The sequence below is a fragment of the Prionailurus viverrinus genome, chromosome C2 (assembly GCF_022837055.1).
Source record: "Prionailurus viverrinus isolate Anna chromosome C2, UM_Priviv_1.0, whole genome shotgun sequence".
In the NCBI taxonomy this organism is placed as follows: domain Eukaryota; kingdom Metazoa; phylum Chordata; class Mammalia; order Carnivora; family Felidae; genus Prionailurus; species Prionailurus viverrinus.
Genome location: NC_062569.1, coordinates 67,368,762 through 67,392,340, shown reverse-complemented (window position 1 = coordinate 67,392,340; position 23,579 = coordinate 67,368,762). Strand labels below are relative to the sequence as shown.

Here is a 23,579-nt window from a genome sequence, read left to right as displayed (position 1 = left end):
TCCTTATAGAAATATAGAATATTAGAGCCTAAAGGAAGCATAGAAGTTATCTGCCCCACATCCAGGAGTGAGGACTAGATGATACAGAAAAGAAATTGAGGCCTAAAGGAGCTATCTTCCCTAAATTCAATCAATAACTAAATGCAGAACAAGGCACAGAACCTAGGTCCATGAATCCATGTCTAATGAATTCCTTGTAGGTTGGAAATCCAGAAATTTCCTTTCATAACCACAGGACTATTGGTTTCTCTTATTTTCTTACCATTGACCAAAAAGTGTCTTCATAATTGTCATAATTAAAAGGAAAATATCTTTCCCTTAATTTGTGGATCAGCTAGTTAAATTTCCTCTTTCTTGCAAGTCTACTAAGAACTGCTGCATAAGTGTTCAAGACACAGACACAATTTCCACAAGACTGAACTTAGAGTCTACCTTAAAATGAAAAATGGTGCTGATATTTACAAAATGAAAAATAGTGAGCTAGTATTGTGGCTCAGCAACCGAATGTTCCACTATGGCACGCCTTCCTTGGTATGTTATAACTTCCTCCATCTTAAGCTCTGAAAGACAGCATGAAGACTGAGGGGACTTTGTTGGTTCCAGTGATCTATCAAGTGACTTCAAGAACAGAAAAAAATTTGCATCATTTGGCATATATAATGCCAAATACATTCAACCCAGTGAGATAGTAAATCAATATTCCCTTTAAATTATGAGACAATGCAGCAGGCACAGGAACACAGCAACTGCCAGAGATAAGAGCACCAAACAGAATTATCATTCAACCCAAATATCAGAAACTAAACATGCAGCTCGTTAAACTGTCCACCACGACACACTAAATGAATAACACATGAAACACATAGGTATACACATTTAAAAACACATACTATATTTAACTGATGCCACCAAAAAGGCACTTTATGTTAACACAACATCTAAGAAAGAAACATTTATGTCCACGTCAATTGATGCTAGTATTTGAAAGTAGTCATTAAAAATTCATTAATTGCTTATTGGTATGAGACTGTGCTTCTAAAACCCCATTAAAAGATGCTCATAGTTCATGATTTATGTATTGATAAAGTGTTAAGTCAATGTGAGACTATTTGCTTAACCACAGTCTGGTGATCTTATATGCAATATGTCAAGTGGTCACAGGAATATGTAGTACAAAACTGAATTTTTTTTGATAATAAAATATTGTATGAAGAAGCAAGGTCATTTTATTAATTGCTTCAAATTTAGACTTTACATGTATTTTTCCATTTAATTACAACTACTATTTTTCATTTTATGTTATTTTCTCAGCAATGATGTATTTTTGTCCCATTTCAGAGGGATGGTTGAATTGCATTTGAACAAGAAATACGATACACATTGTAAACAAAGGTCTCTATTACTTTTCAGTGTTATTTGCACAACTAGATAAATATGTATGTTTGGAAGACAATATCTATAAAGATTTAAACCCATTTCATCTTATTTGTACTTCACTCACTGTTTAAAAGGAGTTAACTTCAATGCAAAACAGCATGGCTTTATCCCATGGCGTGCTATCATATTTAGATAGACATTTAATTTTCATTTTTTTCTAAGTAAATTTATATTAGTTAAGAGCAATGGAATGTATAATTAAACAATGTCAATTTACATAAAACACTTTGTAAGCAATTTTTATGTTATTTAATATTGAAATTTGCTATAGAAAAGCAGCTAAATAATAGCAATATAGCTTTACATAAAAAAAAATTCTTTTGCTTTGTGTCCAACTTCAGCTCAGGTCATGATCTCATGGTTCGTGAGTCCAAGCCCCACGTCAGGCTCTGTGCTGACATCTCAGAGCCTGGAGCCTGCTTCAGATTCTGTGTCTCCCTCTCTCTCTGCCTCTCCTTTGCTCTCACTCTGTCTCTCTCTCTCAAAAATAAACACTAAAAAAAAATCTTGCTTTGTTATATGAGTATAGTCTATGTAAAATACATAGATATCAGTAGATAATAAACGCAGAGCCACTTACAAGATCACGAGATTGTTCACTGAACAGTTTCAAGGAATACCACTTATTTCCTGGCCTCTGTGAATGGCCCAACTGTAATTGCAGAGTGCACACCCAACATGGCCATACACTATGGCCCTAAATAAGCACCACAGTAAATAATTCAAATGTAATGAAACTACAGCCAAGCTTGGGGTGCCTGGGTGGCTCAGTCGGTTGAGCTTCCGACTTCAGCTCAGGTCATGATCTTGCGGTTCTGGGTTCGGGCTCCGCATCTGGCTCTGTGTTGACAGCTCAGAGCCTAGAGCCTGCTTTGGATTCTGTGTCTCCCTCTCTCTCTGCCCCTCCCCCACTCATGCTCTGTCTCTGTCTCTGAAAAATAAATAAATATTTAAAAAAATAAGAAAAATTCAGCCAAGCTAATTTTTTTCATGAATTTCTACACACTTACAAAGTTAGGATTTTGATTGTTTTCCTACAAACCATCCCATCACATAAAATTTCACACTTAATGTATTCCCAAGTTTTCTCTGAACAGGAATGCTTTTATTAACTCTAGTCAAGTTATCTTGCCTCATTCATCTCTTTTGGGGCAAATATTCCTTTGCAACTCAATAGACCTCAGCATATAACCCCACTTCTGCAACTTAATTGATATTTTTAATAACCAGGAGTCATCTAGAAAAGGTTAAATTATGTTTTAAGCTTTCTGCTTAATAAGGAAAGCAAGTGAGTGATAAAGTTGTTCCATGTTTCTCCTGTGAGTCCTCATAAATGAGACACTAATTTTGATAATATCCTCAATAACTTTTTTATAATGACATAGAAGCAAATTTCATATTGCTTGTACTCTTCATTTAAAGCTCAGACCAAGGAGTTTGTAAAAGTACTTCTAAAAACACAGCTTTATCTGAGCTAAAGTTTAAAGTAATACTAACTATAACATAATCACAATTGACAGCACATATTGTTTCCCATATATGAGGTACTGTGCTAGAAGCTTTAGACAAATTAACTTCTTTAATCTTCAAATAACTCTATTTTTTTTATTTTTATTCTTACAGTAGAGATAAAGAAACTGAGGCTTTCTCTGAGATTGAGCAATAGCTTGTGTCATCCTAATCACTATGTCTTCACTTCTCACCTTGAGGGAGAAGAAATACAAGTTTTACCAAAACGCATCAGGGCTATTTGCAGGAACTCTACATGTCCTCAACCTTTAGATATGTCCTTTCCAGGTGGGGTTCCTCCTAGTTCTAAGTCACTGTGGTAAACAGTGACTAAGTAGAAAAAGTTTTGGATACCTGGGTGGCTGAGACAGTTAAGCATCCAACTCTTGATTTTGGCTCAGGTCATGATCTCACGATGGTCCGTGAATTCAAGCCTCATATAGGGCTCTGCACTGACAGAGCGGAGCCTGCTTGGGATTCTCTCTCTCTCCCTCTCTCTCTGCCCCTCCCACTCACACTCACACTCTTTCTCTCTCAAAATAAATAAATAAATGTTATTTTAAAAAGTTCTATACCTCAGGTATCAATTAAGAAAAAAGTTTAAATCGGCACCAATAATCCGAAAGAATTAAACTGCATATCCTGCAAACAATTATCATTTAATATTATTAAGTAACCTATTCACAATAGGTGGGTAATTATGAGTTCAGCAATGTTTTCTAAGAATGGAATATAATATTCTATATTATTAATAAAAAATCAAGTAAGTGGACTCTGGGGTTGACATTAAAGACTTTTAATCTAAACCCATCCTGAATAGATGCCACTTGAGGAAATAACTATGAGCAAGGCCAAGATTTCCCTCATAAAATAATTATAGATAATGTCCCAACCACAAACAAATGAACACTTTAGGTGCCAAAGACCTTAATGAAGCTGAATCTTTTTATTTAATCATACTTAATTGAAAGTAAGACCTCTATACATGTAGAAGCTACACATTTCCCTATCTAATAACCATCGATAATGATACACCATTTTTACCCTGTACATAAGTGCTTCAATATTGATTCTTCCTGTAAGTTCTAAATAATGCTTTCCTATTAATAACCTAGAAAGAATTACAGGATCAAACATAATATTTTTTAAGACAAACTAATTATATTTACAAAAAGGTTTCTGGGTCAATAGCTTTTTATTTAATACAGGATATTATTGCCCTTGCTCCAAAAAAATGAATACACTTTCTTAGTGGTAGTAAGGCAAAATTCCATTCCTCTTGTTTACTAAAAAATACAATGTGTTTTCTTAATAGAATTTTGCAGAGGGAAATGACCATTTATTTCAGATGAATTTCCCATAATGAAGGTAGAATGAATAAAATGTGTCCATTAATGAACTCTTAAAGTTAAATATATGACAGTATGGATAAATCATTTTTTCACATCCTCAGAGATGCATAGTTATAATAAAATGAGAATAAAGATCTTCCCAAACTGATATTAAAAATCAACCTACAAATTTTTAACAAATATTATGATTTTGAAAAAATCACTCTATCTTGGTACTTAGTTTTCCATATCTAATGAATATAAATAACTTCCCAATGTTAAAATGAACAATCATAGAGTATCTTAAGAATCTGTAAGAAACAAAATGCATATATTAACACTGAATAAGTTAACCTTATTCAGTGATAATTGCATCTGTCAGTCAAAAAAGATACCAAAAACATTGAGCAATTTGAGATATTTGATTAATAGCTCAACTAAATTCACAAACATCATTAAAATAGTTTCCTTCTATTAATCTTTTTGAAAATAGCTAATACATTATTCTATTATATATATTATATATTTTTTTTTAAATATAAATTAGAAAATTTTCTAGAAAAGTAGCTACATCTTAATTTCTAATGGCCTAGAATGAATGGCAGGCATTCTTTCTTTTTCTTAATGAAATGTTTATTGTATTCTATATATTCAGATTCTTACATTCAAAATTCTGTCTCAGAGAAGATAAACTGTTTCAAGCAAAGCCCCAGAAGTACACAGAGGACTCATTAAAGAGAGGTGAGAGTAGGATTAGGGGAACCAACAGTGAAGCACACAAGGACTAATGACAATAGGAAGCCCATGGGTTTTAACAGGAGCAAGAAGAGGGGGCTGTGTTACTGGAACCCAGCAAGAGTGAGAGCTGTTGTAAAGGAGCCACATGATACGAGATCTGGCCACAGGTAGATGAGTTTGCTTCCATCTGTCAAATACAGTCCCATAAGGCTTAGTGATAAATATCCTGAACTGTCTCTTCCCACTCACTGAATTCTTTCCTGACCCTTCTATTGGCTGAACCCTGCAGAGTGAGAAGGTTAGTGAGTCTGCATGATGCAGTTCCTTAAGATTATTCTTTTAGGGTACAGAACATGCAGACAGCAGGAAAATGGATCTGGGAGGCAAACAGAGGATAACCAGCAGACTTACCCTGTGACAACCATTAAGCTGGTATCTGGGAAACAAAACTGAGCCTGCTGTTCCCCTTACCCTTTAATGAGTCTGCCTTTTGCTCTTTACCTATGCTTCAAATACAAAGTAAAGAATATGAACTAGATTTCCACTTAAATTGAAAACAAAATTTAGGAATATATACTATGTTCATATTGGAAAATGAAGAAAACAAGTTCCTCTTTCACTTTGCTTCTATGTTAAAGAATATAAAATGAATACAATAGCCATCCAACTTAATGATAATATGTACTCTTGATTTCAAGTACTAATGACACTTGTTCCCAAACAAATTATATTGCAAAGAAAGTTATTTGGATGAAAGAATGATTATTACTTTTACATCTTATCAATACAAAAAATGTCATCTGTATGAAATTACTGGATCAAAGACCTTAAGGTATTTACCTAAGCCCTCCTGAAAAAGAAATGTGTAACTTTTAAAACCGTAAAGTGTATCCTCACTAAAATAAAACCACCTAAACACAAAGATGGAAAGAATCTCCTAGCCATTCTTTTATCCCTTATATTTCTCTCCCAGTTATTTCTTTTTATATTGTCACATCTACACCCAAGACCTTAAGAGTAGATCAGCTTCAAAATTTAAATTTAAATACATAAATCAAAGGCTTTCAGTTAAAGATATTATTTGTTTACATATATTGCTAAACAATAGTTATAATATTTTAATTTTTTTAAGTTTTTATTTAAATTCTGGTTAGTTAACATAGAGTGTAATATTTTTTTGGTGACAATATAAATGATTCAACATTTCCATATAACACCCGGTGCTCACCACAGCAAATGCACTCCTTAACCCCCATCCCCTATTTCCTGCGTCCTCCCACCCACCTCCTTTCTGGTAACCATCAATTTGTTCTCTATAGTTAAGAGTCTGTTTCTTGCTTTAACTCCCTTTCTCTTTTTTTTCACCTTTGCTTCTTGTTTTGTTTCTTAAACTCCACATATGAGTGAGGTCATATGGTATTTGTCTTTCTCTGACTTATTTCCCTTTGGATCATACTCTTTAGCTTCATCCATGTTATTGTAAATGGCAATATTTTATTCTTTTTTTATGGCTGGGTAATATTCCATTGTGTGTGCGTGTGTGTGCATGCATGCGTGTGTGTGTGTGTACATATATCATCTCTTCTTTATTCATTCACCAGTTGATGGACACTTGGGCTACTTCCATAATTTGGCTATTGTAGATAATGCTATTGTAACATAAAGGGTGCATATATCCTTTGGTGTTAGTGTTTTTGTATTCTTTGAGTAAATTCCTAGTAGTGTAATTGCTGGATCATAGGGTAGTCTTCTTTTTAACTTTTTTGAGGAAACTCCATACTGTTTTCCAGAGTGCTGTACCAGTTGACATTCCCACCAACAGTGCAAGAGGGTTCCCCTTTTTCCACATATTCACCATATCTGTTGTTTCCTGTGTTGTTGATTTTAGCCATTTTGACAGATCTGAGGTGATATTTCACTGTAGTTTTAATTTGTATTTCCCTGATAACCAGTGATATCAAGCAACTTTTCATGTGTCTGTTGGCCATCCATATGTCTACTTTGCAAAAATGTTTCTTGGTGTCTTCTGTTTTCAATTGGATGATTCATTTTTGGGGTGTTGAGTTTTATAAGTTATTTTTATGTTTTGGATACTAACCCTTTGTCAGATAGGTCATTTGCAAATATCTGCTCCCATTGCATAGGCTGCCTTGTAGTTTTGTTGTTTCCTTCACTATGCAGAAGGTTTTATCTTTTTTTTAAAATTTTTTTAACGTTTATTTATTTTTGAGACAGAGAGAGACAGAGCATGAACGGGGGAGGGGCAGAGAGAGAGGGAGACACAGAATCGGAAGCAGGCTCCAGGCTCTGAGCCATTAGCCCAGAGCCCGACGTGGGGCTCGAACTTGCGGACCGCGAGATCGTGACCTGAGCTGAAGTCGGACGCTTAACCGACTGAGCCACCCAGGCATCCCATCAGAAGGTTTTATCTTAATGAAGTCTCAATAATTCAATTTTGCTTTTGCTTCCCTTGCTTCAGGAGACATATCTAGGAAGAAATTGCTAAGGCCTATGTCAGAGAGTTTATTGCCTCTGTTCTCCTCTAGGATTTTTATGGTTTTGGATCTCGCATTTAGGTCTTTATTCTAAATTTATTTTTGTGGATAGTGTAAGAAAGTGATCCAGTTTCAGACTTTTGCACTTTGCTGTCCAGTTTTCCCAACACTCTTTGTTAAAAAGACAGTGTTTTTTCTCATTGGATATTCTTTCCTGCTTTGTTGAAGATTAATTGACCATATAGTTGTGGGTTTCTGGGTTTTCTATTCTGTTCTATTGATCTGTGTATTTTTGTGCCAGTACCATACTGTTTTGATCACTACAGCTTTGTAATATAAGTTGAAGTCCAGAATGGTGACAGTTGTGCTTTTCTTTTCCAAGGTTGCATTGACTATCTCAGATCTTTTATGGTCCCATACAAAATTAGGATAGTTTGTTCTAGCTCTGTGAAAAGTGCTGTTGGTGTTTTGATAGGGAGTGCATTAAATGTGTATATTCCTATGGGTAGTAGAGATATTTTAATATTTTTTTTCTTCCAACCCATGAACATGAATGTCTTTACATTTCTCTGTGTCATCTTCAATTTCTTTCATCAGTGTTTTATAGCTCTCAGAGTACAGGTCTTTTGCCTCTTGGTTCGGTTTATTCTTAGCTATCTTATTGATTTTGGTGCAACTGTAAGTGGGATTGATCCTTAATTTCTCTTTCTGAGGATTCATTACTGGTATATAGAAATGCAACAGATTCCTGTACATTGATTTTGTATCCTGTGATTTTGCTAAATTCATGCATCAGTTCTAACAGTTGTTTGCTGGAGTCTTTTGGGTTTTCTATACAGAGTATCGTGTAATCTGCGAAGAGTGAAAGTTTTACTTCTTCCTTGCCAATGACATTTGTTTCTTTTTGTTGTCTGATTACTATGACTAGGACTTCTAGTACTATGTTAAATAACAATGGTGAGAGTGGACATCCGTATCTTGGTCCTGACAGTACCGGAAAAGTTCTCAGTTTTTCCCCATTTAGAATGATATCAGCTGTGGGTTTTTCATATATGGTCTTCATTACATTAAGGTATGTTCCTTCTAAACCCAACTGATTGAGACTTTTTATCATGAAAGGATATTGTCAAATGCCTTTTCTGCCTCTATCGAAAGGTTCATATGTTTTTTATTCTTCTTTTACTAATGTGACATATCATACTGATTGATTTGTGAATACTGACCCACCTTTGCAACCCAGGAATAAATCCCTCATGGTCATGGTGAATGACTTTTTAAAGGTATTATTAGATTCAGTTTGCTAGCATTTTATTGAGAATTTTTACATCCATGTTTGTCTGGGATATTGACCTGTAGTTCTCTTTTTTTAGTGGAACTTTTACCCAGTTTTGATATCAGGGTAATGCTGATCTCATAGAATGAATTTGGGAGTTTTCCTTCCTTTTATATTTTCATAATAATTTGGGAAGAGTAGGTATTAACTCTTCTTCAAATGTTTGGCAGAATTTGCTTGTGAAGCCATCTGGCCCCAGACTTTTGTTTATTGGGAGTTTTTTGAGTACTGATTCAATTTCTTTGCTGGCTATTGATCTATTCAAATTCTCTATTTCTTCCTTTTTCAGTTTTGGTAGTTCATATGTTTGTAGGAATTTATCCATTTTCTTTCAGGTTGTCCAGTTTGTTGGCATATAGTTTTTCACAATATTCTCTTATAATTGTTTCTATTTCTGTGGTGTTGATTGTTATTTCTCCCCTCTCCTTTGTTATTTTATTTATTGGGTCTTTTTTCTTCTCTATGTCTGGTTAGAGGTTTACCAATTTTTTTTCAGTGTTTATTTTTGAGAGAGAGAAAGAGAGAGAGAGAGAGTGAGTGGGGGAGGGGCAGAGAAAGAGAGGGAGACACAGAATCTGAAGCAAGCTTCAGGCTCTGAGCTGTCAGCACAGAGTCCAACACGGGGCTTGAACTTGGAAACGGTGAGACCTATGCTGAAGTCAGATGCATAACAAACTGAGCCACCCAGGCACCTCGAGGTTTATCAATTTTATTAATTATTTCAAAGAACCAGCTCCTGGTTTCATTGATCTGTTCTATTGTTTTGTTTTGTTGGTTTCTATATCATTTATTTCTGCTCTAATCTTTATTATTTCCTTTTCTCTGCTGGCTTTAGGTTTTATTTGTTGTTCTTTTTCTCATTCCATAAAGTGTAAGGTTAGGTTGTTTGAGATTTTTTTTTTTTGCTTGTTGTGGTAGGCCTGTATTGCTACATACTTCCCTGTTTTAACCACTTTTCCTGCATTCCAAAGGTTTTGGACTGTTGCATTTCCACTTTCATTTATTTTCATGTATTTTCTTATTTCTTCTTTGATCTCCTGGTTGACTCATTCCTTGTTTAGTAGCATGTTGTTTAAACTTCATGTACTTATGGCCTTTCCAGATTTCTTTTTGTGGTGACTTCTAGTTTCATAGTGTTGTGGTAAGAAAAGGTGCATGGTATGATTTCATCTTTTTGTATTTGTTGAAGCCTGTTTTTTGACCTAATATGTGATCTATTCTGGAGAACGTTCCATATGCACTTGAAAAGAATGTGTACTCTGCTGTTTAAGAATGGAATGTTCTGAATATATCTATTAAGTCCATCTGGTCCAGTGTGTCATTGTTTTCTTGTTTATTTTCTGTTTAGATGATTTATCTATTGATGTAAGTAGGATGTTAAGGTCGCCTACTATTATGTTATTATCAATTAGTTCCTTTATGTTTGTTAATTGTTTTATATATTTGGGTGCTCCCATGTTGGTTGAATAAATATTTACAATTTTTATATTTTCTTGCTGAATTGTCCCTTTTATGATTATATAATGCCTTTCTTTGTCTCTTTTTTACAGTCTCCGTTTTAAAGTCTAGTTGTATAATATAAGTATTGCTACTCTGGCTTTCTTTTGACATCCATTTGCATGTTAAGTGTCTCCACCCCCTCTGCTTTCAATCTGCAGGTGACTTTATGTCTAAATTGAATCTCTTGTAGGCTATATATACATGGGTCTTTTGATTGGAGCATTTAGTACAGATAAAAAAAATCAAAAGACATAGGGTTCTTAATATTTCTTAGAAAACAGTTCCCTTTGAGAGTATCATTAACACTAACGATACATTGTCTATAAGAGTGCACATACATACAAGATTTGGCAAGGATCATATATGGACAGATTAAGAACATAAGAAAGAAAGAAATCAAAATTAATCACTACCTTTCACTACAGTTTGAGAAATCTATACAAATAAGTACACATAGTAAAGTTTGATAGAAAAGGAAAAAGGAGATCTTTGATTATGGAAACTTTAACACAATAGGAATGCAAAAAACTTAAGTGTAGTATATGGATAGATAATAATGGAGTCTTATAACAGGGTGATGTTTACCCAAAACTACATTTATACGTATTTCTTAATTTTTTTAAACATTTTTAAAGTTTATTTTGAGAGAGAGAAAGAGAGAATACCAGAGGGGAAGGGCAGAGACAGAGGGAAAGAAAGGGACCCCAAACAGGTTCTGCACTGTCAGTGCAGAGTCTGATATGGGGCTCGAATTCTTGAACAGTAAGATCATGACCTGAGCTGAAACCAAGAGTCAGACACTTAACTGACTGAGCCACTCAGGTGCCCCTATATACGTTGTATTCTTGACACTATATCTCATCAACTCAAGATGCTATCCATTGTAAATGTACCATTTATATTATGTACAGTACAAGAATGAAAAATAATGGTCAATGAACTGTGATAATTCTTTCTTATCACTCAGAATTTCTTTTAATATTTATTAAAAACTATTATTTATACATAATTTTATAATGTATCAGTCTGTTCATATGTAAGCAATTAAAATAGAAACGATATAAATTTATTAAAGTATTCTCAAAATTTCTCACTTTTAGAGTCCAAGTGTTCTGAATCTCTTTTTGACCCAGAGTTGTAAGTATTTCTACTTTTCCAAACAATGTCCCAATCCATCAAAAGCAATGATGCAGCATTTCTTAAAAGAGTGCTCCATTTTTGTCTGTAGGATTTTCTTCCAAGTGGCTAACACCAATTCTGTGAGTTTTGGTGATGTTTCCCCTATTTTCGCCACTTATATTTTCATTTTGTAACGGAATTCTAACTTGCTGGAAGTTAAGTAGTTTCTGTTCAAAGCCAGTAGGAAGTTTGTTAAAATAAATTCAACAACTTGTGCAATACATATATCAGTCATAATTGACTGTCTGCTTTGAAATTCCTTTTATCCATTCTGAGAGATTTGGCAATTTATTTTTCCTTCAGTTCCAACTTTCTGTGCATGATGGGCGATCCTTTGCATAAATCTCAGTAACAAAATGTAATAGACCATCTACTTCAGGGTATTTTCCCTTCTTGGTCCATGTAAAGCACTTTATTGTCACTTTGCAAGAAAATATAAACTCGTAGTTATTCCCCCAATGATGGGCACTGGCTTCATTGATATTAAATGTACACTCAGCTGTGTTCTTTCTGTGTGCACAATAGCTTCATTTCAATGTTCAATCATAGTGTAATATTTCTGAAGATATTTTAAAAGATAATTAAACTCAACATTTGTAAAATACCACTAACACATGTAACTCAGTTGAGGTGATGTTAATATGAATACCTATAAAAAGTTGGTGCATGTATAGGCAGTGTTATGAATGCACAATTCCAGCCTAAAAGCTGGCAATTTTGAAACACCCTGGCCATACAGCATGTCCTAATTTCAGGGATATCAAAATGTGTTTTAAAATATTTGTATTTATTTCTTCATTCATTCATTTATTGAGAGAAAGAGTACATGCACAAGTGGAATAAAGGGGCTGAGGAAGAAAGAGATAATCTTAAGCAGGTTCCACCCTCTGCACAAAGCCCAGCTCAGGGCTCAATCCCACAACCCAGGGATCATGAGCTGAGCAGAAATCAAGAGTTAGATGTTCAAATGACTGAGCCACCCAGGCACTCCAAAACACTGTATTTGTATTTAAGTCTATAATCTATCCGGAATTGATCTGTGTCTGGTATAAGGAGTCAAAATATATTTTTCCCATATGAATATTCAATTGCTATGGCACTATTTACTGAAGAAATTTACGATTTTTCTACTATTCTTCAGTGTCTTCTTTTCCATAAATCAGATATCTTTATATATGTAAATGTTTCTGGGTTCATTACCTGCATCAACATGGATGAAAATGTAAATAAAGTAAGCCAGAAGTAAGAGTTCAACGTAATTTTGTTTATATAAAGCTACAAAGGCAAAACATACGATGTTGGAATTCAGGATACTGATTATTTTTTAGGAAGAAAGGGCTAGTGACTGGGATAGGTATTCGAAGGATTTCTGAGGTGCTGGTAGTACACTGCTTCTTGATTTGGGTGATGGATTACCTGGTTGTGCTATGAAATTTCATTGAGTTATAAACGTATGATTTGTTTGCTTTTCCATAGATATGTGTGGCATAGGTAAAAAATAAGGCTTTGAATGAAATTTTAAACTAAAGTAGGAAGAAGCCACTAATTCAAACATTTAATAGGCCTGTTTCAGGCTCTGCACTCACAGCAGGGAGCCTGCTTGGGATTTTTCTCTGTCTCTCTCTCAAAAAAAATAAACATTAAAAAAGAGAGAGAGAGAGAAACCAGACCAGTTTATACTCAACCATCTCTGTGTGTGTGTGGATGTGTTAGGGAATGGCATATTTCTTTTCTCTGCTGTTATTTCCCTCTATCCCTCTAGCTTCTTTAAAATAAAATGTAACTTGAAACAAAGATATACATGATTTCTCAAGGTATTAAAAATAAGACTCAAACAATCAGAGCAATAAGAAACTATGAAGAACAAAGATTTTCTATGTCTGGTATGCATATGCACATAATGGAAAGGTATATAAAGGTAATATATACAATATGTTTAGAAAATCAGGACTGAAGGGAAGAAAACTATAATCTAGTTACTAAGACTGTATATCAAATTAGGCTCTGAACTCTCTGACAGAAGGGTAACAGAGAAATAGAATCACAGGTTTCCATTATTGGACTCAGTGCAATTCATTTTTCCCTCCCTCCCTTCTCTCTCACTCTGAACCTATACATGTGTCTATGTTACTTCTACAAACATGTAAGAATTAACATATACAATCTTAATTTTTAATTCTGCATTTCATAATTCTTAAAAAGCTAATCTTAAAAGTATACATGTGAAAGCCATGTGGCATCAAAAAAGAAAATATTAAAAGCATGGTTAGAAAATTCAGATTCTGGGGCGCCTGGGTGGCGCAGTCGGTTAAGCGTCCAACTTCAGCCAGGTCACGATCTCGCGGTCCGTGAGTTCGAGCCCCGCGTCAGGCTCTGGGCTGATGGCTCAGAGCCTGGAGCCTGTTTCCGATTCTGTGTCTCCCTCTCTCTCTGCCCCTCCCCCGTTCATGCTCTCTCTCTGTCCCAAAAATAAATAAACGTTGAAAAAAAAATTAAAAAAAAAAAAAAGAAAATTCAGATTCTGAAAATCCTAGTTGTGATTATTAAATGTTCAATATAGTATTATTCTATCTGCCCAGGAATAAGATGGCACTATACAAGAAATTATTTTTTTAATAAGGCAACATTTTAATTTTATGGTTGCCTACATGAAGGGGAATTATACGGGAACCATATGTTTAGAGTAAATTTTTGTTTATTCACATATGTGTAGGTGCATACCAATATAGCACCCTTTAGTTCCTGTGTAAAAGAGAATATGGTTTTATGTAGGAAATCTATTTCCAAACTCTGCCTTCACAATGAAGCTTTCCATTTTCCTTCCAATATCTCCTGTTTATAGAAACATATTGACTGCTAGAATATTTTGGGCTGAAATTTGAAGGTAAATACTATATAATATTCTCTCCATCACAGTGGCAGGTACATGGTTGGTCTGCAGTATATTTGGGTTGTATAAACAAAAGAATGCAAATGAAAGAATAAACAGTCTACCAAAGAAATCAAGATTCTCACTTAATACCTCTTTAGTCATAATTGCTGGGTCAGTACTTGAGAATGGAATTAAGGTGATATCTCTACCATCTCACACTAGCCACATGAATAATGGGTTCCCCCACACATGCTCCCCTTAAGAATGAAGGATATGCCACATGCTATAAGTTGACAGGAAGATCAGCCTTCAGATTTGTCTTGCTTTCACCATTTTTTTCTTTTTTTTTTCCTTCGGAATTAGTTGCCGATATTTAAAACAAAGCATTTCATACTAAATTTGGATTGTGAGTTTCTCTTAAATTTGAAGTCTGGTTGGGGTGCCTGGGTGCCTCAGTCAGTTGAGCATCCAAATTCAGCTCAGGTCATGATCTCACAGTTGGTGAGTTCGAACCCCACATAGGGCTCTGTGCTGACAGCTCAGAGCCTGGAACCTGCTTTGGATTCTGTGTCTCCCTCTCTCTCTGCCCCTCCCCTGCTAGTGCTCACTCTCTCACTCTATCTCTCTCACAAAAATAAATAAAAATTTTAAAAAATTAAAAAAAAAAAGAAGTCTGGCTGCCCCACACCCAGAGTTGTTCAAGGCAACCAAAGTTAACATCCAACAAGCTGTTACTCCCTTCAGACTGGGCATATGTTTCCCATTTAACTACATCACTCCCCAGTCTCTTGTGCTTAGTCAGTTTCACCCATTTATTTCATCCTGGTTCACTGCAGGCATCTGATTTCTTAAACTCTGCTACACACAAACCAGTTTTAATAGTGCGTCCAAGTCTCAATTTTGATAATTACTGGCAATGCAACCTTGAGCAAGTAATTTATCCTCATGGAGTTTCAATTTCATCACCTATAAGACTGTGAAAGTAATCCCCTGACACATCACAGGATGGCTGTGAGGAGTAAATGAGATTATACTTGAAGAAACTTCATAAACTGTAAAGGCCACATGTATATAAAGTATTAGTTTGTTATTAAAGCTTTAATATCTAAAAAAGTGATCTTTAATACATAATATATTTCTAAACAAAATTGAAAGTCCTTAGATTAATAGTTAAGGAAAGAAACTGTAAATGTTAACAGTGACTTAGATATATAATTAAAAACTGGTGAATGTTAGAGTGAAAGTTAGAATGTGAGCAGAGAATACATCATCAGATTGGGGTTATCTATGTAATTCATCTGTGCTAAACACAATTTAATCAAAGCTAATGTTATTTTTTATTAAGTTTATTTATTTTGAGAGAGAGAGCGAGAGAGAGAGAGCAAGCGAGCCCGGGGTAGGAGCAGAGAGAGGGAGAAAGAATCCCAAGATGCCTCCACACTGTCAGCACACAGCCAGATACAGGACTCAATCTTAGGACCGTGAGATCATGACCTAAGCCAAAATCAAGAGCCAGATACTTAACTGACTGAGCCACCCAGGCACCCTAATGTTATTTAAAAACAACAACAATGCCAATTTACTTTATTAAAAGATACAGAGCCAGCAGAATATATAAAAAATTACATTATTCCCAGATATAACAAATATTTGCTTTCAGAATAATAAATTTTAAATATTTAGTGTTTTGGGTAAAAAAAAACTAGGCTTAAAGAAAGGATTACAGAATTAAAATCTAAATATCCCTGTCACCTAATTTTATGGTAAAAGCCTTAATTATAAATGTATTTTGTATTCTTTATCAATATTGTTTTTGTTTCAATAAAATTCTCCCTTGAATATCTGTGTATTCAATTTTAAAAATTGGACCCCTCTATTACTGAATAAATTTTAAAAAAATAATTCTTATATACAGCATACAAGTGAAGATTCCAGTTTTGTGCTTTTGTTTTTCCCAGTGCTACTTCTCATTCATTGACTTTATTTTTCTTGTCTAGTAATGGGAATGGTCACCCAATTCTGTATCTTTAGTATGTGGTGCTAAACATGTTTGATAGTTTAGGGGTATTACTACACACATTATGCAAAACAACTATGCTGTCGAGTATTAATGTATTTCTATGCATCAAAACAGATTTCCCTTTGACCAATTTTTTTTCATTACTGTACAGTGAGGCATTTCATTTACTTAATGGACTTATTCACTTGATCAAAATCCATTGTTAGAGTGAGCCCTTTAGTTTCATTTAATAACAGATCTCTTGGACTCTTGTGATATTTACGGAGTTTTGGCAAACATGATTGTACTTTCAACGATATGTGATTTTTTATATTGTATTTTTAATGTTTTTATCTATTTTTGAGAGAGACAGACAGAATGCGAGCAGGGGAGTGATAGCGAGAGAGGAAGACACAGAATCTGAAGCAGGCTTCAGGCTCTGAACTGTCAGCACAGAGCCCAACATGGGCTCAAACTCACAAACTGCGAGATCATGACCTGAGCTGAAGTCCAATGCTTAACCTACTGAGCCACTCAGGCACCCCTAACGATATGTGATTTTTATATAAAAAAGTTGCTTTTCATATTTTCCAATGTTTACTATGATACATTTCCATTTGAAATACCATTAAACACTGTTAAATATTAAATGCAAGCAATTTATTATTTTATCTTTATTAACCATAGTAATTACTATGTATTAAGTGCTTATCTTGAACAAGGGCCTTACATATTAAGTCACTGAATCCTTGTGAAATACATATTATAACATTAGTTTACAAATGAGAAATGAAGCTCAAGAAAAGTTGTAACTTAATCACTATCTCACAGCCTGTAAATGAAAGGCAGAGATAGAATTACACTCAAGTCTTTCAGGTCCCAAAGACCCCAAACCTTTCTGAATAATGCTTCCAAGGAAGGCCCTAAATATTTTCCAAGTAATTATCACAATTCTCAGGGAGGAATATACTCCCTAAAACTGACAATGGACAGAAATCCTTATATATATAGTAGATGCTAGAAAAAAATCAAGATTTATGAGCCAATTTTGAAGGCAGTATAAATTATGTGAGTTGTGATAAATCCCATAAAGATGACTGGATTCAGTGATTGATATGTGCTTCATCATCATTATTTACAAGTAAGATATATTACAATCTAATGTATAAATTTCCTCTAATTCATTTGTTTAATCAAAAGCAGAAACGACTAATCACAAAGAAACATTTTATATCCTATTTAGTTTTTCCCACCTAGTACAAGCTTATATAGTGACAATTTAAATCTCATTTTGTAAGCCAAATCCAAAAATCATGTTTATTTTACAATATTTGCTATTAGATGCATTTTATATATCATTTTACTTATTCATGAATTTATTTAGAAAGGATAATGCTTCATTCAAGGACCTAACATTTCAGTCATAAATATCATTTTTAAAGAGCATAAACTAGTAACACTTCTCAGGAGTATATATCTTGAAAGAATACAAAATCTAATCCAAACCCCAAAACAAGATATGTGAGGTTTGTTCTGAAGTCTTGGTTCTTCCTTTAGTCCTATATGTTCCAGTTTTGTTTTTGTTTTAATTTCAAACTTTCAAATTTTAGTTAGTTAACATATATAACATAATTGGTTTCAAGTCTAAATTTAGTGATTCATAACTTACATACAACAGCCAGTGTTCATTGCAAATGCCTTCCTTAGTACTAATCATCCATTTAGCCCATCCCCCCACCCACATCCCTCCATCAACCCTTAGCTTGTTCTCTATAGTTAAGAATCTCTAAGGTTTTGCTTCCCTCTTTTTTTCCCCTTCCTCTATGTTTGACTGTTTTGTTTCTTAAATTCCACATATGAGTGAAATCATATGGTATTTGTCTTTCTATGAGTGACATATTTTGGTTAGCATAATATACTCCAGCTCTGCCCATGTCATGGCAAATGGCAAGATTTCATTCTTTTTGATGGCCGAGTAATATTCCATTGTACATATACACCACATCTTCTTATCCATTCATCAGTCATTGGACATTTGAGCTCTTTCCATAGTTTGGCTATTGTTAATAATACTGCTATAAACATCGAGGTGCATGTGCCCCTTCAAATCAGTATTTTTGCATCCTTTAGGTAAATACCTAGTAGGGAAATTGCTGGGTCATAGGGTAGTTCTATTTTTAACTTTTTGAGGTATCTCCACACTCTTTCCACTGTGGTTGCACCTGTTTGCACTCCCACCAATAGTGTAAGAGGGTTCCAGTTTAATCCAACATCGGCAACCAAGTGAAAATATAGGGGCATCTGTGTAGGTCTGACTTTGGCTCAGGTCATGATCTCACAGTGTGTGAGTCTGAGCCCCATGTCAGGCTCTGTGCTGACAGCTCAGAACCTGGAACCTGCCTCAAATTCTGTCTCCCTCTGTCTCTGACCCTCCCCCTACTTGCACTGTCTCTCTCTCTCAAAAATAAATAAACACTAAGAAAACAAGAGGAAAGTTGGCAACCAAGTAAAAATAGAGATTTTAGAAAGAAAGGTCTCTATGATTCAGTTTGTTTATATTTATTCACTGGTTTACTGAGTCATTCTTTTATATATGCTATATGCCTCCAAAAAATGATTAATACGCATGTAATCAGGTTGCCAAAATTAAGAAACAGTTATTGAGTTTGAATGTTCAGTTTGTCTCAGCCTCCTGGTAGCCAATAGAAAAAGGAAAGGAGGAAAGTATAATAATACCTACCCCCACACAGCCATAAATACCTCTTCAGCTTGTCATAATTGAAAACATTTCAAATTTATAGCTGCCTAAACATTACATTCTCAAGGTTATTGGTGATTGCATATAAAACACACAGATAATATTTAATGATTTATAGGTAATGTTCAAAAATTATCAGGAGAAACAGTCAGTATTAACAAAAAAAAATGCCTTGCTGCTACAAATGTGTTGGTGATAGAAATGTTCCAGTTTAACATTGATAAATTAAGTTCATTTCTATTTGTTCCAGAACCATATTTGATTCCCAGTCAGTGGCCCCAGACTAAATTATTACACTTGGGTTGACAACCCCTTAAACATTCTGCAGCTGAGTGAAAGTAAGCAAATAACTACTAGTCTTTAGATTTGGTGACGTATTTAGTGTATAGTAAACACTGTACCAGGGCTTTAGGGGGAAAATATACGACAGGATCAGAAGGTAGTTTCTACTAAAAAGTTGATGTGCTACTGGAGAGGTAAGAATATTTACTTCGCCTTATGCGTCACTGGCAGGAATAAAAAGTGATGCAACTGATATGGAAAATAGTATAGAAGTTTCTTAAAAAAAATCACATATATAATTACCACATGATCCAGCATTCCACTTCTCAGTATATACTCAAAAAAAATTGAAAGCAGGGGACTCCTACAGATATTCGTATGCCAGTGCTCATGTCAGCATTGTTTATAATAGTCAAAAGCCAGAAACAACCCAAATGTCTCATTAGATAAACAGAAAGTGGCGTACAGATACAATTAAATATCACTCGGGGCCTTAAAAATGAGTGAAGTACTTACACATGGTTAAAATGTGCAGGCAATATGCTAAGTGAAATAATCCAGACCCAAAAGGACAAATATTGTATGATTACACTTATATAAGGGACCTAGAGCAAATTCAGTGAAATAGAATGGTGATTGCCAGAATATGGGAAGGATATAAGGAAGGAATGGAGAGTTACTGTTTAAGGATACAGACTTTCAGTCTTGAAAAAGGAAACCTTTGGGGATGGATAGTGGTGATGGCTGAACAACAATGTGAACGTATTTAACACCTCCAAACTGCACACTGAAACATGGTTAAAATGGCAAATATGTCATTTTATTACAATTTAAAAAATACTTGATTCATTCTTCTAATGTATTTTTTTTGCTTAATTTTCATTCATCATTCACTAGCTTTGAAAGTATCACTTACTTTTGAAAATGTTCCTTTGACCAAACCAGAAAGCCAAATAAAGGAGAAGTTCCTATCTTCTATTTCCTGTTATATTTCTATTTCCATTGCATACTACCCCATAATCAAATACAGCTGTGGTTTTTCAAATCTGACCTATTTAAAAAGCACAGTGTCCAAGGCCACACCAGAACTAAGAATCAGAATTTAAGAATCGTGCTGAATCATGCTCACAAATTTCTTTTTAAACTCCCCCATAATTCTCATTATAAACTTCAATGAGAACCACTTTAGTATTTTAGTATTTTATTTGGTGTGTGTCTCAGCTGAATGGTGACAGATAAACTGATTTTCCAGGGCTGTTGAAATACCACGTTCTAATTCTCTCATTAAGAGATAAACACATTTAGGAATAAGGAAAACTTCTAAGATTCCTTTCCATACTAAGTAACATAACATGAAAGCTTGCACTGTCTTTCATCCACTATCTAGACTCTTGTAGTTAGCAAAAAGAAGTAATATATTCATTCTATACCTAAGGCCTTTAGAAGAACAGCATGGTTCCAGAAAGTCTAATAATCTCCATTGATCCATAAAATTTGATGGCAATATCATTATAAATCCATCCTAAACTGTAATTCCCTTTAATATATGCATGAATTATATATTCCAGTCACAGTATATAAGGCTGAAATTCTTAGAATAAAAAAAGAAAATACACCTATTTAACGAATGATAGCTTTGCCAGAAAATATGTTTACATCGACCCAGGATCTTCTTATATGTGAAAAAAAAATCTTATAAAAAACAAATTATCTTTAAAAGTTCTAGGGTACATTAGAAAACTGTCTAAGGGAAAATATTGCCTCTTTGTAAGTGGAAAATACTACCAATTACATGGGCATAGACCCCTGTTTCTTCTCCTCCAAGCCCATGTTTCACATAAATATCAAACACATTTTCTTAATACATAGACTTAGGGTTGTGCATTGTAATTAAAACAGCATGAACAAAGGGTGCCAAGGCTAAAACTCCTTAGTCTAGCATTTAAGTTCACCAAAGTTTGGGGCACCTGAGTGGCTCAGTAGGTTGAGTGTTAGACTCTGGCTCAGGTCATGATCTCACGGCTCATGAGTTTGAGCCCTGTGTCAGGCTCTATGCTGACAGCTCAGAGCCTGGAGCCTGCTTCAGATTGTCTCCCTCTCCCTCCTCCCCTGCCCTGCTCATGCTTGCTTTCTCTCTCTCTCTCTCTCTCTCTCTCTCTCTCTCTCTCTCTCTCCCTCTCTCTCTCTCTCTCTCTCTCTCTCTCTCTCTCTCTCTCTCTCAAAAGTAAATAAACATTAAAAAAAAATTTTAAGTTCACCAAAGTTTGATCACAAATATTTTAGAGACTGCCATGACCACACTGTATTTCAGTTATTTGTTACACTAAAGTCATAATTACAAGATACCAAGAAACTGAGTGGTTTCCATTCTCCACTTACTCTTTCCTTTATGTGGTACCCAGTAACACCCAGATTTCCCCTGCACTCTTCCTACCTGCTGTCTCATGTTAGGGTTCTGTACATGTGTAAACTTGGTTGCAGAGGTGGAGCTGTTCTCAGGAATCAGAGAATGAGTAAGGACTGCCCTTGCTGTAAAACTCAGCCTATGTAAGCCTGGAAGGGTGCAAGAGAAAGCATTTCCATCCTTCATTTTGCTTCCCTGATGGCAAACAAAGTAGTCCCATATGACATCCAGGCACAACTCTTATCTCAGGTATCTGACCATCTCTTTTAGAAATGCCATTTCTAAATGTGCTTTCAATAAAGATTTTACACATGACACTTGTTCTGCTGTTTGCAGATTGCAGCTTATCTTCCAAAAGAGGCACAATTATCTTAGCACACCTTGCTTAAACAGACAATAATCATAGTTTTAAAAATCCTATCTGTAGCCCATAAGAGAAAAAAATATAGTCTCAGTCTCCACTTGGGGGATATTCCTAAGGTCTCCTATAGCATCACTAACCTTCCTCACAGTTGTTCATATTATTCTTCTTGAGTTCTAGTAATTGTAGTCTGTATTTCGTAGACTAATGCCTTCCCAAGTGCATACTTACTTTGACTCTACATTTTCTACCGGGACATCCTTCATTGCATTCTCTACCTAGTGATATGACCCTTTCTTTGAAAGTCTTCCTTTATTTCTCCCACTATGTGGTGCTTTCCTTGGCCCTTTCTACTGGAAATGAGCTCCCCCATCTTTGAATTCTCATTGCATTTTATTTATGTTTTCTTTAAGCCATACAGATATTCTTTCACCAAAAGTTTGAATACAGATTAAATATCATTTGTCAGATTATAAACTCACTGAGAGCAGAAATCTTGTATGACTTATCTTTGTTTAACCCATACCAATATCTCATTAATCCCAGTCAATTTACCACCTAAGAAGCTACTCTTAAGATTATGTTAAGTGTATTTTTGCTTAAAAATAGCACAAAACTAAAAAAGTATACATGAACAGACATTTCTCCAAAGACATCCAGATAGCCGACAGTCACATGAAAAGATGCTCAACATCAATGTTCAGGGAAATGCAAATCAAAATTACAATGATCTATCACCTCACACTTGTCAGAATGGCTAAAATCAACATCACTACAGGTGTTCGTGAGAAACTACAGGTGTTGGTGAGGATGTGGAGAAAGGGGAACCCTCTTGCACTGTTGGTGGGAATGCAATTGGTGCAGCAACTCTGGAAGACAGTATGGAGGTTCCTCAAAAAATTAAACATCGAATTAACATGTGATCCAGTAATCACACTACTAGGTATTGACCCAAAAAAATACAAAAACACAAATTCAAAGGGATACGTGCACCCTTATGTTTACTGCGGCATTATTTATCATAGCCAAATTATGGAAGAAGCCCAAGTGTGCATCAATTCATGAATAAAGGAGATGTGAGATATATCTATCTATCTATCTATAGGGAGATAGGTAAGTAGATCGATCTATCTATCCATCTACCTAATGGAATATTATTCTGCCATAAAAAGGAAGGAAATCTTGCCATTTGCAACAATGCAGATGGAGCTAGAGAGTATAATGCTAAGCAAACTAAGTCAGAGAAAAATAAATACTATGTGTTCTCACTCATATATGGAGTTTAGGAAACAAAAACAAGGAAAAGAGAGAGAGAGAGAGAGAGAGAGAGAGAGAGAGAGAGAGAGAGAGGAAAACGAAGAAATAGACTGTTAACTATGGA

The 23,579-nt window shown here is 34.9% G+C and overlaps 1 protein-coding gene across 3 annotated transcripts in view; it reads right to left on the bottom strand.

Moving 5' to 3' along the window:
* Positions 1-23,579, bottom strand: part of NAALADL2 (N-acetylated alpha-linked acidic dipeptidase like 2) — a 1,352,594-nt gene that overhangs the window by 1,106,116 nt on the left and 222,899 nt on the right. The window lies entirely within an intron of this gene.